The sequence below is a fragment of the Lissotriton vulgaris genome, chromosome 2_1 (assembly GCF_964263255.1).
Source record: "Lissotriton vulgaris chromosome 2_1, aLisVul1.2, whole genome shotgun sequence".
Classification (NCBI taxonomy): Eukaryota; Metazoa; Chordata; class Amphibia; order Caudata; family Salamandridae; genus Lissotriton; species Lissotriton vulgaris.
This window is the reverse complement of record NC_141687.1, coordinates 2,130,897,349-2,130,909,967: the sequence shown is the minus strand read 5'-3', so window position 1 is coordinate 2,130,909,967 and position 12,619 is coordinate 2,130,897,349.

Below are 12,619 nucleotides of genomic sequence, written 5' to 3'. Positions count from 1 at the left end.
GACGTTCGTCCGGCCGTGGTTCTGGCCAGCAGCGTGGCCATCAGTCCCATCAGGGAGGAGGAAATCAAAAGTCATCCTATTCCGGAGCCAAGTCTAATTTCTACCCCTCCCGCAAAGGTCGTGGACAGGCCAACAAAGGAGGCTATGGCGGAAACCAAGAGGGTCGCCAGGATTTCTCCTCTACAGGTGAGATTGATTCCCTACGACAGTGTTGTTCTGGGGGGCAGGGTGCAATATTTTCTTCAAAATTGGCGCACGATCTCCAATGATGCATGGATATTACAGACTGTTCAAGGGTATCGCATCGAGTTTTACCATCCTCCCCTTCAAAGTCACGTCCCTTCTCCCCTTGTTTTTTCCCAACTAGATCGGGACGTGATATCCACAGAAATCGAGTCCCTTCTACTCAAAGGGGCCATTGTGCGGACCTCCCTCCATCCTCAGGGGTTCGTCAGCAATGTCTTCCTGGTGGAGAAGAAGGGGGGAGGCTCTCGCCTTGTGCTCAACCTCAAAGATTTCAACAACAGAGTGGTTTATCGCCACTTCAAGATGGAGGGCATCCATCTTCTCAGGGATCTCCTTCGCGAGGGCGACTGGATGGTTCGCCTGGATTTGAAGGACGCTCATTTGTCGGTCCCGATCTTCCAACCTCATCGCTGTTTCCTCCCAATTCCAATGGTTGGGAACGCGGTTCGAGTACACGGTTCTCCCGTTCGGCCTCTCATCCGCTCCGTGGTGTTTCACGAAGCTTCTGCGACCGGTGGTGGAGTCGCTGAGGGCGCGCGGGGTTCGTCTAATAGTGTATCTCAAAGACATGCTCTTGTTGGCTCAGTGTCCTGCCCGGTTACTGACCCATTTGTACTGGACGATCGAGCTCTTACAATTTCTAGTGAATCCTCAAAAATCTCTTTTGCATCCCTCTCAGTCGATGGAGTTCTTGGGCTTCCTAGTCGACTCGGTCTCTTTCCAACTTCTCTTGCCTTCCCAGAAGATCAGGTCTATCAAACGGGAGTTGACATTACTGTTATCCAAACAGAATGTGTCTTTGAGGTTGATCGCTCGGATTGTCGGCCTCTTGGCTCCATCCATTCAGGCGATCTTTCCGGGGCCCTTACATTATCGGGCCCTTCAACGTCTGAAAATCAGGCACTTACAGAAAGGTCTTCGCTATTCCGATCTTGTTCCTCTGTCACCAGATGCCCGGTCGGAGATGATGTGGTGGCTCAACCACATGGAGGCTTGGAACGGGAAAGCCCTGTTCGGATCTACTCCGGATGTGGTGCTGGAATCGGATGCCAGTCTTTGGGGCTGGGGAGCCCGGTGCGGGTCCGTGATGACGGGCGGCCGTTGGTCACGGGAAGAACTGAATCTTCACATCAATTGTCTGGAGCTCCTGGCGGGCTCATTTGCGATCCGCAGTCTTGCTCCTCAGGCTACCAAGTGTTGCATACTCCTCCGCATGGACAACGTCTCTGCAGTTCGGTATGTGAACAAACTGGGAGGGACGAGGTCGAAACTCTTGGCCGAAATTGCGAGAGACTTCTGGCACTTCTGCCTCCAGAGAAAGATCACTCTTTTTGCAGGGTATCTCCCGGGTCGCCAGAATCAGGTGGCAGATTGGAACTCTGACACCTGCTGGACTTCAGCGGTTAGCGGCTTCACCCCAGGGTATTTCGGAATCTCTCTCGCATGTGGGGTCCGCCTTGGATGGACCTATTCGCCTCTCGCCTCAATGCCCAATTACCCAGGTTTTACAGCTGGCGTCCGGATCCGGAGGCTCTGGCCACGGATGCGTTTCTTCAGCTTTGGCCTCCTCATCTCTGCTATGCGTTTCCCCCGTTCGCGATGATTCCGCGGGTTTTGGCTCGGACAAAGCAATTCCAGTCGGAGATTATTCTGATAATTCCTCTTTGGAGGGCTCAAGCTTGGTTTCCGGATCTCCTGGAGCTGAGTTTCTCGATCCGTTCCTTCTTCCCCAGAAGTGGAACCTGTTGTTGGACCCTTTGCTCAATCCGCATCCTCTGATTCTGTCCGGTCAACTCCGGTTGGTTGCATGGCGAATTTCGGGGAACGCTGGAAAGTCCCAGGCTTATCTGGAGACGCTGCACGATTTATCGGTGAAGCTTGGGCCCCCAACACGCACAAGTGTTATGCATCAGCTTGGAGGCGATGGTGTGGTTGGTGTTCTGAACGGGACTTGGATCCCGCTTCAGCAGATGTTCCTTTTGTGGTTAATTTTCTGGCTTCCATCGCCTCTTCTGGTTCTGCTTACAGAACGGTCAATTCCTTTCGCTCCGCAGTTTCTGCTGGCCACGATTTTGTTGACGGAAAGCCTGTTGGGGAACATCCTTTGGTTTCCAAGTTGCTTCGTGGCATTCGGCTGGTAAAACCGCCTTGTCCCAAGTATGTTGCTCTTTGGGATGTCTCCATTGTCTTACGTTTTCTGGAGGCTTGGCCTCCCAATTCCTCTCTGTCTCGGAAACAACTTTCAGCAAAGTTGACGATGTTACTTTGTTTGGTGTCTTGCAAACGCATTTCGGATGTACAGGCGTTGGATCTCGCAGGGCGTTCCTTCTCGCCGGACGGGGTGATTTTTACCATTTCCCGGCGCACCAAATGTAATATGTCTTCTGTGACATATACCTCTTTTCCGCAGCATCCACAAATATGTGTGGTCCAATGCATAAAAGATTATGAGGTAAGTACTGCTCCTTTTCGACAAAATTTGTCTGGTCAATTGCTAATTGCTTTGCAGAAGCCTTTTAAGCCTGTGGCGCTAGCTACTCTGGCACGCTGGGTGCGTTGGCTTATGTCTGAGGCTGGAATTGATGTCTCAATTTTTGGGGCCCATTCCGCTCGAGGAGCCATGGCTTCCAAGGCTTTTACTGTTGGGGTGAGTCTGAATAACATCATGAAGGCCGCGGATTGGTCTTCCGACTCTGTGTTTAAAACGTTTTATTTAAAACCCATTGTAGATATTGCTTCTGTTGTGGTGGCTCAGCTTTGAACAAGCATAATCTGAGCCTCCTGTCCTGCCATAGAATTAAAAATTTGCAAACATTCGTGACAAGAATTTTGAATTCTATTAAGGACACGGAGGCGAGGATTATCCCACCCAAATGAATTCTACTGCATTGCTTATGTATTGTATCATTGCTATGATATGGCTCTAGACTGTTTCTTGCATTGTTTTTTCCCTACCCTTTGTACTTTTACCTTCTGTGGTACTGGGATGGTGTTTTACGGCTCTGATTTTCTTTCAGGCTCAGACCAGAAGTGAGTTTTCATCGCTGCTCTCCTGCCTCGGTTCCAGCATTTTGGATTTTGGCTCTGCAGTGTTTTCCTGCTCCGGTTTCCTGGTCCTTGGATCGTTGGGATGTCTCCTGTTGGTCGTTTCGCTGTTGCCTTCGGATGTTGCCTCCAGGCTGTTCTCCGGTACCACTTGAATTGACTTTTTGACTGATTCATTTTACTGGACAAAGAAAGAGGAAGTCTTGCCCTCTATGGTTGTTTATATAGGTATGTAGTCTCTATGGTTGACTAAGTGCTCATGGGATTTGTAGTTTACTTTTTCTTTACTGTGTTCCTATTGGCTGCTGTTTGTAGTAGAGAAATCGAGAAAGCATAATCCTCACCTCCGTGTCCTTAATAGAATTGAAAATTCTTGCACAAATGTTTGCACATTTTTAATTATTATAAGTAGCACACCTCATTACCAACTCTATTCTGCTCTCTAACCAGACAACACTAACTTTAACTGCAGTGGCATACGAACAAATAGTTGTGGTAGTGTCAATCAATCAATGGACTAGAATATTGTAGAGCAGAGTGTTGAACAGTAGCACACAGTATAGTTCAGTGGAGTTAAGGGGTAAAGACTAAAGTTAAGTGTCACAGGGTGGCATACAATGTAGTGGAGTGTTGTAGAGTGGAGTTGCAGAGAGTACAGTAGTGTGTGAAACACTGGAGCTGTGTAGAGTGGATTGTTGCACAGTAACGTAGAGTGAGGTAAAGTCTCGTACAGTGGAATACAGTCAAGTGGATTGGCAGGGGTGGGGGAATCATATCGCCCGACGCCCGAACCAAGTTGTTTTTATCGGTGGCAAGAAGATTTAATGTCTATTTCGTCCGACGGACAAGTAGACATTAAATCACATAAATAAGACAGGCTGTGGGCACTCTGGGGCTCACAGCCAATCAGATAAGCGTGCCGGAAGCCTTTGGAGGCTTCTGATTGGCTAGCAGCCCATAACTGGGCTCTAGACAGTGATTGGCTTAGGGAGTGAAAACGTCACTCAGTCTAAGCAAGCTGGAGTTTGTGGCCGCCGCGAGGCAATACATTAAGGTAAAATAAGCACTGCCATAATGCCCGCCATAGCACTTGTAGAGTGTTCAAAAGGGTTATATTTTGCTCAGCGTGCAGATCGCTCTGTAATTAGAATAGAACTGGTGCACACGCCTGCTGCGAGAGACCGTGTATGATGCGTGTCCTTATGGTTCCAGAAAGCGCGGGCTCTCATCGCTGCTATTGGAACGTGAGACAGCATAAAACGTGGGGGTGCTGAAGCAGAGGGCCCAGTAAAGCGGAGCCGCAGTACGGGGGATCCGAAATAAGAGGTAACTTGACCCGGCCTGATTAAGGACCTGTCTGTGGGCCTCGGAGAGACTGCCGATTGATAGGGCCGGAGACAACAGAGTATTGAAAACAAGCTGCAGACCGAATTATCTGGAAGCCGTATCCCACTGTCCAAGAGAACAGTCACTGTCCCTTTACCACAGCCGTGCTAACTTCAACTTACTCCACACACTGTGCACTATCAAGCGTCCCTAACCATCCAAGGGATCCGAAAATCAGATGACATACTGCCCCCCCTTCTTTACACGAGGCCCCTAAAGACGCAGGACTCTGCCGCCGCCACTACCTAGTCCTGCTGTCCCATGGGCACCCAGAGATCAGTGCTGCCGCCAGCTTCCTATCCTTGTTGCTTCGGTGTTGAGTGATCGAGAGCAGCTGCAGGATTTTGAAGGGGCGGTGGGCGAGGCGCTAGCAGACCACTATAAACATGATCACTGGTTTCCACTTCCAGAGACGCCCGCCAAAGGATCCGGGAACCGCTGCATTTGCAGCAAACACAATAAGGTGGGGTGTCTGATGGGCCTTACGAGCCATCAGCTTTTCACGCTGCTGCCTCTGTCTTGGTTCGGATAGGACGGTTCCATTTGTGTGCTTTGAGGCAGCAGCCCTATCCCCTGTCCCCCAAAACACCTTCCACCTACCTTCAGGTTACTGCCGACCTGTAAAATGATGATGGTGGGGTGCACAAGCATGCCCAAAAGCTATATGTAGACTGCAGCTTGCTAACGCCTCCATGGTTGTGTGCACGCCAGTGGGTGAAGTGGGGCCGTCACCTATATTCCAAAGAGCAAGTCACTGAAATATAGCAACAACCAAAAGCAAGCGGGGGAGCGGGAGTGTGTATACCCTAAGCTAAATTAACCTGATGCGTTTGGTTAATGTAAGGGAAGGGGGCGAGGTAGGAGGGTGGATATTGCTCTTCAAAGATTAAAAGATTATCGGGTTTCAAGCGTGGCCGGATCAAGAACCCACTGAGTCCCTATTATTGGGGCCAAGTCACTGCCTGTTTACTACGACTTGTGACCTTTTACCAAATTCTCCCAGAACTACGCTGCCTGTTTGTGGGGTTTTGAATATTCATATATATCACTTTCGGCCTTGCATCTCAAATTCACTGTGCCCCTGCCACCCCAGTGGCCCCCCCCCCGTTTTGTGCTGTTGACAACATATCAGGAATGTGTGTCTTTGTTGCCCATGATGTTCGGCGTAAGTGCTCTAGCTCCGGGAGCCCCAGAATTCAATTAACTCCACACCTGAAGTACCAACAGATGTGCCCAAACGCTACTGTAGGAGCTGTGCTGTAAATCGTGCCAAAAGAGCACGTTTCCATTGCTTGCAGAGAGCAGATTGGAACTCCCTTTCACACTAGATGTGTGACACAGAATTGCCTTATTGAGCAATTTCCTTCACAAATGGGCGATATCTTTCCCATTTGTGTGAGAAAATGCTCAATTGGCCAGTACCTAGTATTTTAGTGGGTATAATTCAGCCAGTTGTGCGCATTTCTTTTAAGCTGCCACGGCGCTACCGTTTCTTTCTTGAGCTGCCAGGCTTGCTTAATTGCTAACTAAAGGACACTGGATAATTAGGAAAAGAGGTTGTCCAGATTACACCACGTTGGTAAAGTGAGGACATGAGCTTGGATTAGAAGGCGCATTTTGGGACTCTACAACCTAAATGTCCCCTCTGCATAACACATTTGATTTCCTGTGCAGCTGCGCCAATTTAATAGTGCAGCGGAAAAAATGAATGTATCCTTCTGTAAATGTAACTGGCGCTCCTGTAAAGCGCTCCAATACCTTCAGGTCGAGTTCGTGGTATATAAAACCGCAAAAAAAAGCCATTCTTTTATTAGCACTGAAAGTCTTATGCTAGCATATTCATGCCACATTAAAATTCACATCGATTTATACGGTGAAGAAAAAGAATGTCCAGCTTTTTTTTTAAAGCACCTAACGCCACTTTAAAGTGCGTGCGCACTACCTACAGGGAAAGTGGCTGTGGCACAGGCCATCTGCTCGGAGCCTGGATCCCCCTTGAGAAGCAAGACATTCTTTCTCTCCTTTATTGTGCCCCAAGGTGAGACAACCGCACAGGGGGTCTGCATAAAGGACATTTCTGCAAGTCTCCCCGCCCACGGGTATTTCCTCAATATCCTGCACACAGCCGCAGAAAAGGCGAAGCTTGACCCAGGCGAGAACAGGCAGCGCAATGGCTCCATTTCCATTTCAAAAGGTGGAAGCTGTTTTTTCCTCACCTTCTTATCGGTTACTCAGTGGTGTGGTGAACCTCCCAACTCCTCTTCGCTCTGTCAGCTGGAAGAGGGAGCGAGGGCTGCTACTGGGGCCCACTCAGCCTGTCATCCTCAAAATAAAGAGCAATGAATTATACAGTGCGTGAAGTGTAGCACTGTAATAAGTGTTGCTTGTGTGCCCCAAATAACTGAAATGTTAGCGGGGCCCAAGTTAGCTTCTAAGGGTAGACCAGAACTACATAGTGGAGCAGGAACTCACGGCTACCCGTTTGCAACTTCTCACGCTAGCCGAGATCCGACTTGCTGCCTGAGGCATTCTCATTGTTCAGATATCTTTGACTTGTGTTTGATTAAAAATAATCATTAAAACTGCTCTATTCATCAGAATAACGTATCCATCCAGTATACTAGTTAAGTCTTAAAATGTCTTGACTAGTGAAATGGTGGTGAGAAAGATATGAAGGGTGCCATTAAAGAAGAGAAAATGCTGATTTCACTTGGCAGCAGTACAACAATCTGGTGGTTTGTTCAGTTGGTATGTGCTAGTTTATACATATGCAGAGCTCTGCCGATGAACACAACTAGAACACTCGGACAGTGCTTGTGTGAAACCGGGGGGGCCTCCATTTAAATACTCATAGTTTGTGAAAGAGAACCTGGCTAGTTGAAAATTGGCTTCCATGCTTAAATGGTGTGATCTTAGGCAAATATTTTAATTCACCAAAACTAACTTTGTCTAAATAATCAAGAGAAGCACTTTCAAATGCATGCGTTCGGAATATGAGCTGTACAGAACCCATTTTTTAATTAATATAGACTACAATGTTGCTCTACATTCTGGTCACATACAGTGTTCACTTCTACCGTGCCTCTTGGTTCACTAATGGCACTGTCATCAGTGCGGTACATCGTCCATTCTTCAAGAATGTCAAGACTGATGGCGCGGGCAAACCGATCATGAGGGTTCCGTTTTCTCCTTCTACAGATACATAGTTTAGTGAGATTCTAGATCCTTGGCAGGGCATGAAACATGCTTCTGTCTGTAGGCAAGCCAAAGGATGTTCATTTTTAATCAGTAAATAAATATTTTCAAAACATTTAGCCCCTCATTCCATAGGTGCATGCATTTATGGTGATGCATACACTTGTTTCTCTGTCAGCCCTTATGTTTGATGTATGGACGGAGTAGGTGGGACAAGTGGATTTTAAGGGACATGTAGATCTCAGTGGCATTTTGTCCCTTGGACAAGTAGATTATTTTGAAAATTCCACACCCCTGATTGGTGTAACATAGTGTAGACTAAAATACAATAGAGTGTATTGGTGTGTCCTAGATTAGAGGGGCATGTAGTGGAGTGTACTGGTGTAGCTTAGGTAGTAAACTGTTATAAATTGGAGTGGGGTTTGGTACAGTAGAGTGGAGTTCTATGTTGTATAAAATATTGTAATATAGTGGAGTGCTGTACATTGGAGTGTACAAGCATAAAGTGGAGTATAGAACTGAACAGACAAATGTATTGGGATGGAGTGGAGTAGAATGCCTTGAAGTGTGGTAGACGTTTATAGAGTGGAGTTATATAGAGTGGAGAAGAGTGCCATACAATAGAGCAGTATAGATTGGAGTGGCATAGGCTGTAGTGCCGTTGAGTGTATTACTGTAAAGTGTAGTAGCATACAATGGAATAGGGTACAGTGGAGTAATGTACAGTGGATTGTAGAACAGTGGAACAGCATAGAAAATAGAGAAGTGTGGCTCAGTGGAGAAGTGTTTTATAGAAACAAGGGGAACCCAACGGATAGCTAAGGACCATGGGTATAACTTCGTTATAGGAAACAATGGCGCCTAGCTTATTCAACATATGTGCAATGCAGTATAGGAACACAATGGAAACTATACGATTTAAGATATCCTGACCCAGCCGGGAGAGGAATTTATTCTCAAGAAACAATGTCAAATATACAGTGTAAAGATGTAATGAACTTACCTCTATCTTTCTTTTCCTCTGTCGGTACGGCACAGGCTTGTGTCATGTTATCTTTGTGAACTTGCTGCGTCTGTGGTGCGAGGGTTATTGTATCCCTAGCCTGGCGCTACTACTTCCGCCTTTATCTAGAAGTTAAAGAAACCTCCATTGTGAGGCTTCCCCTCGCACCACAGAGGTATGGACTATTTCTCCATTATAACCAACTTAACTAGTCCAACAGAAGGACTCACCAGGCCAACCCGTGTCCGATTAAAAAGAGAAATTATTTAAAATAATGCAATTTTGCACTATCACTGCACTCTCTTTAGACCAGTAGACGAACTGAAAAATCACTTTCACCACACAGTCTGCTAGACGCAGCAAGTTCACGCAAGCCACTGCGATTCCGAATACTGTGACAATAGCAATGTTAAGCTCTTCTACCTGGCACAAACACCATGCACTGGTTCACGCACTGCGATTTCGAATGTGTTACAACGTGGGCAGATAACTCTCAAACTACTCCTTAGTGGTTAAAAAATTTTTTAAAAATTTCTTTCTTGTTTTTTTCTCCTAAACAGGCTTATCTCATTCAGGCATGTTTTGTTATTGCATAAGTCCTGATGATGATCCCATGCATCTAGTTGAGCTATAGGGATCGAAACGTCGACACCCAAGAGTGGGTTGACACTTACATTATTGTCTAATAAGCTTGTGTACATTCCACTCCAGGCGACACTGTTATTGATCTTTTATTTTTCTGCAGTGCCCTGTCCTTGCTCTCTTTCTTTGCCTGAAAAACACCCCCTTTTTCACCCTACCTCTATCTTTCTTTTCCTCTGTCGGTACGGCACAGGCTTGTGTCATGTTATCTTTGTACTGACATTGTTTCTTGAGAATAAATTCCTCTCCCGGCTGGGTCAGGATATCTTAAATCGTATAGTTTCCATTGTGTTCCTATACTGCATTGCACATATGTTGAAAAAGCTAGGCGCCATTGTTTCCTATAACGAAGTTATACCCATGGTCCTTAGCTATCCGTTGGGTTCCCCTTGTTTCTATAAAACGCTTGAGCGCAATCACCAGGATTGCAGGGTTTGTTTTAAACTCTAAATACCTCACGGTTGAGGTTGACCTTCCTAGTGCTTCTGTACGCACACCTCTATATCTTTCCAAAAATCTAAAAAACTTCTTCTTTCCTTAGCCTTAGGAGATGTCAGACCATGCCCCCTTGTACACCACAGATCATATTAAACACTTATGCACATTACCATCACTCTTATCTGAAACCCCAGATGCCCCAGAAACTGTTGTGTCCAGTTTACCTGAGCAACTAGAAAAGCTCAAGAAAAAACAGGTCAGACTTCAATTGATGGTTTTAATGCTTACGGATTATCTCTAATCCGGAGTAATCCCACTAGGCTTGCAGGTTCGCAATATCCCGGGGATATTCACGGACAATCCTAAGTACATTACAAACTTCAGCCATATTGGTACCACATGCTCGAGACAGTGGTTAGCACTTGGTATTGACATTGCTACTGAGACATTGAAAACCCTCGAGACAGAAATTGCTGACCTACTGCTGAATGTAAAAAGTTGCTAGAACAAGTAGATAAAACAGTGGCCGACTATTACCGCATCAAACAGAATAAAAAATCTAACAAAATTAAAAAGGATATTAAGAACTATAGTGCCGAGTCTACTTACCCATATCTGAACAAAGATTTCTATACAAACAGGCCCTACTTTAACCCCCAGAACAGACCCTGGGGCCGTTTTAATAAACGACAAAACATAGTGGGTTTCTCAGATACCTCAGAGGACTCATCTGATAACTCAGACCCAGGTGAGGGAGGAAGTAACCCAAGAAGAGGGCGGGGAGGAGCACAAGGTAATTTTTTAACCAGAGGTCAGCCAGGTACCCCACAGAGAGGGAAGGCCAAGAAACCCAGGAAATGGTTCAACGCTCCAGGAGAGCGGAGGACCCGCAACAACTTTTACCAGTGGTAGCATCCACAACACAAAATATGACTGAAACCCTACCTATTTTCAACCTGTCAAACCATGTCCTTCTACATTCTGAATTAGAACTTTTGAAGAAAGGGCTTTCATTTGTCCCTACGGTGCGCCCAAATTATATGGAACTACAAACAGAGTTACTTCGATTCTTTAGACTGGTTCGGCTGAAAGCATTCTTTCAATTGCACCCTGCGCCTGAACCAAATCGCAACACTCCATTTTCCCCCCCTTGCACCTTTTTACCAACGGCGAGCATGATTCCGCCAGAGATTATCACGTTTGAGAAATTGATTCTCAAGGAGCTTGAGGTACTCGAAAAGAAGAGATTGTTTATTCCATTTAATATTCTCAAAATTGAAAAGGAGGCAATAGATTCACTTAAATCCAATACGGATTTAATCATTAAAAGCGCAGATAAAGGTGGAGGTATTGTGTTGCAAAATATTGACACATATAAAGATGAGATTAACCGCCAGCTAAGTAACAGGGAACATTACTTGAGACTGGGCCGCAATCCAACGCTGGAAATCCAAACTCTGATTAAAAGAATCACCACAGATGCCAGAGATGAAGGTTTCCTCAGCAAAAAGGAATACAATTTCCTCGATGTTAAGTGCCCTAGGCTTCCGGTCATTTATACCCTCCCGAAAGTCCACAAGAACACTGAAAACCCGCCAGGCCGACCAATAGTATCGGCCTGTGGATCCATCTTGGAACCATTAGGGTCCTATGTAAATTTTTTCATTAAGGACTTTGTGCCTTCTACGTGCTGTTACGGTCCTTGGATGCTTGATTCCGGTCTGGGAAAGACATGGCTTGGTAGTTCGGACTGGACTGTTCCCATGAGGCACAGGGTCAGAGCTGATTTGCGTATAGCCAGTGTCTAACCCAGGGTGGTGTGGAGTGCAAAAAATCGATGGATTTAGGCCCAGATCCTTGTACTGGGGTGAATGTATGACATTGTGCTACATTCTGTCCATCAACTGTGTTTTTTGCAATTTTCACCCCGAGTGTGCTGGGTATACTCAGACATGAGTCCCAGGCTCTCCGCACCACTGAAGTCAAGCTATCCAGGCTGAAGAAGGCTGATAGCCAGAAACCGGTCCTTGGATGCTTGATTCCGGTCTGGGAAAGACATGGCTTGGTAGTTCGGACTGGACTGTTCCCATGAGGCACAGGGTCAGAGCTGATTTGCGTATAGCCAGTGTCTAACCCAGGGTGGTGTGGAGTGCAAAAAATCGATGGATTTAGGCTCAGATCCTTGTACTGGGGTGAATGTATGACATTGTGCTACATTCTGTCCATCAACTGTGTTTTTTGCAATTTTCACCCCGAGTGTGCTGGGTATACTCAGACATGAGTCCCAGGCTCTCCGCACCACTGGAGTCAAGCTATCCAGGCTGAAGAAGGCTGATAGCCAGAAACCGGTCCTTGGATGCTTGATTCCGGTCTGGGAAAGACATGGCTTGTTAGTTCGGACTGGACTGTTCCCATGAGGCACAGGGTCAGAGCTGATTTGCGTATAGCCAGTGTCTAACCCAGGGTGGTGTGGAGTGCAAAAAATCGATGGATTTAGGCCCAGATCCTTGTACTGGGGTGAATGTATGACATTGTGCTACATTCTGTCCATCAACTGTGTTTTTTGCAATTTTCACCCCGAGTGTGCTGGGTATACTCAGACATGAGTCCCAGGCTCTCTGCACCACTGGAGTCAAGCTATCCAGGCTGAAGAAGGCTGATAGC